Raw genomic sequence first — 2,902 nt, 5'->3', positions numbered from 1 at the left:
GGGGGGGGTATTAGGACGGATTACTAATTTTGTAGACTGTGGCATTTGAGAAACAGATTAACCGCACAAACACGTGAAAAGCCCAGCGTGAAAAAAATAACTCACTACTCACGTGTCAATATTTAAAAAAAATGAAGAGCGTTGTCCAGGTATATGAAACTCCTCCACAGTGTATGTTATACCTAGCAAGGGATGTTTCTTTTTGGTCTGTTGAATATACCAAATAAAGTGTTTTGTTACATCTGTTACATGAGTGCAAAAAAATTCCTAAAATCCAGTGAGCTGTAAATGTCCTGTGCCCTCTACTGGTGAGCTGATAACATCCTGTGCCCTCTGCCGGTGAGTCGATAACGTCCTGTGCCCTCTACCGGTGAGCCGATAACGTCCTGTGCCCTCTGCTGGTGAGCTGATAACTTCCCGTGCCCTCTGCTGGTGAGCTGATAACTTCATGTGCCCTCACCAGTGAGCTGATAACGTCCTGTGCCCTCTGCCAGTGAGCCGATAACGTCCTGTGCCCTCTGCCGGTGAGCCGATAACGTCCTGTGCCCTCTGCCGGTGAGCTGATAACTTCCTGTGCCCTCTGCCGGTGAGCCGATAACGTCCTGTGCCCTCTGCTGGTGAGCTGATAACTTCATGTGCCCTCTGCCAGTGAGCTGATAACTTCCTGTGCCCTCTGCCGGTGAGCTGATAACGTCCTGTGCCCTCTGCTGGTGAGCGAATAACTTCATGTGCCCTCTGCCAGTGAGCTGATAACCTCCTGTGCCCTCTGCCGGTGAGCTGATAACCTCATGTGCCCTCTGCCGGTGAGCTGATAACATTCTGTGCCCTCTGCCGGTGAGCTGATAACTTCCCGTGCCCTCTGTCGGTGAGCTGATAACTTCCTGTGCCCTCTGCCGGTGAGCTGATAACTTCCCGTGCCCTCTGCTGGTGAGCTGATAACTTCATGTGCCCTCACCAGTGAGCTGATAACGTCCTGTGCCCTCTGCCAGTGAGCCGATAACGTCCTGTGCCCTCTGCCGGTGAGCCGATAACGTCCTGTGCCCTCTGCCGGTGAGCTGATAACTTCCTGTGCCCTCTGCCGGTGAGCCGATAACGTCCTGTGCCCTCTGCTGGTGAGCTGATAACTTCATGTGCCCTCTGCCAGTGAGCTGATAACTTCCTGTGCCCTCTGCCGGTGAGCTGATAACGTCCTGTGCCCTCTGCTGGTGAGCGAATAACTTCATGTGCCCTCTGCCAGTGAGCTGATAACCTCCTGTGCCCTCTGCCGGTGAGCTGATAACCTCATGTGCCCTCTGCCGGTGAGCTGATAACATTCTGTGCCCTCTGCCGGTGAGCTGATAACTTCCTGTGCCCTCTGTCGGTGAGCTGATAACTTCCTGTGCCCTCTGCCGGTGAGCTGATAACTTCCCGTGCCCTCTGCCGGTGAGCTGATAACTTCCCGTGCCCTCTGCCGGTGAGCTGATAACATCCTGTGCCCTCTGCCGGTGAGCTGATAACATCCTGTGCCCTATGCCGGTGAGCTGATGACATCCTGTGCCCTCTGCCGGTGAGCTGAAAACATCCTGTGCCCTCTGCCGGTATATATTATATTTATATATTTATATTCAGATCTAATTAAAAAAATTGTAGGTAAATGTACAACAAATTTGAGGTTACAGTAGAGATCAGAACTCGCCAGTGATCAGTGAAAATGAGGAACATTGTTGCAAGTTACTGGAAACAATGTGATCACTAGGTGAATATCATACACAGTGTTTTATTGTCATACTGATCCTGGGTGCATTTCATTGTTCACCCTGTCAACGATTCATCCTGGTGACTGTGCCATTTCCGAGTCCTTCTAACTACATGTCATATCTGAGATGAGTATGATATCATCAATAAAGTGTTTGCAAAGTATTAGTGTCTCTGGAACTACTCAATGAAAGACAGCTGATCTCTGCGCAACCGCATAGGCTTGACTTCCTTCCTGCCGCTATCCTGCCGCTATGCTGACTTGCTGGCCACATGTAAGTGGCATTCTGGGCACCCAACACACTTTCCTTATTACCCAAACCGCTGGATCTGTTTTACAAAGAGGATTGTTTTCCTGTTATTCTGTAGGAGAACCCACCACCACCACCACACACACACACACACACACACAGGTACTAATGATCTGTCATTCCTAGAGACACTATATTATCTCCCGTGCACACAGTGAAGCTACAAGCTGGGTACATCGGGGATGTTATTCCTGTCCACTTAGTGATCACATTATTTCCAGTAACTTGCAGCAATGATTCTCTTTTCTATTTCCTCCTCTTCATTGGCAAGCTCTGCTCTCTACTGTTACTATAATTTACCTATTACTTTTGGGGTGCGCAGTTCCTTTGAGAAGACTGCAGCTGCCTTCTTACAACTTAGCATATTTACAGATGGTGATCTCTGTTAGGAACGAGCTTTGGATTCGGGTCACCCATGCCGTCTAACCAAATCCAAGCTGTTTGCAAATCAATAAACTGGGAAAAGATTTGGATTTGGGTGCAGGCGTAGGTTCAGCTTACCGCCGAACCTACGCCTGCACCCCAGCAACCAATAAAGCTGTGCGGCCCAGCTGCTAGCATCCAGTGGTGCCGTGTGAGTCACACAGCATCACTGCTTGCTAGAACACAGGGGACCCTGGATGTGGTTTGCATGGATGGTTGCTGAACCCGGATTACCATCCCAGTGAACCAAACCCATTGTGATTCTTACCAAGAGCATAGAAAATATTCTAAATACTTACTTTCAGTGTTTTCCCTTTTCATAAACAACTTTTTATTTACTTGTTATGTGCCTTTGTGCCCATGTGAAGAGAGAGAGAGAGAGAGAGAAATTGATCATATAAATCAAATACTCACCAAATTTGTGAAGCCTAATG

Source organism: Nanorana parkeri, unplaced genomic scaffold (genome assembly GCF_000935625.1).
Source record: "Nanorana parkeri isolate BGI_ZX_2015 unplaced genomic scaffold, ASM93562v1 scaffold1600, whole genome shotgun sequence".
Taxonomy (NCBI): Eukaryota; Metazoa; Chordata; class Amphibia; order Anura; family Dicroglossidae; genus Nanorana; species Nanorana parkeri.
The sequence above is the reverse complement of the archived record's forward strand: the minus strand, read 5'-3'. Positions refer to the sequence as shown.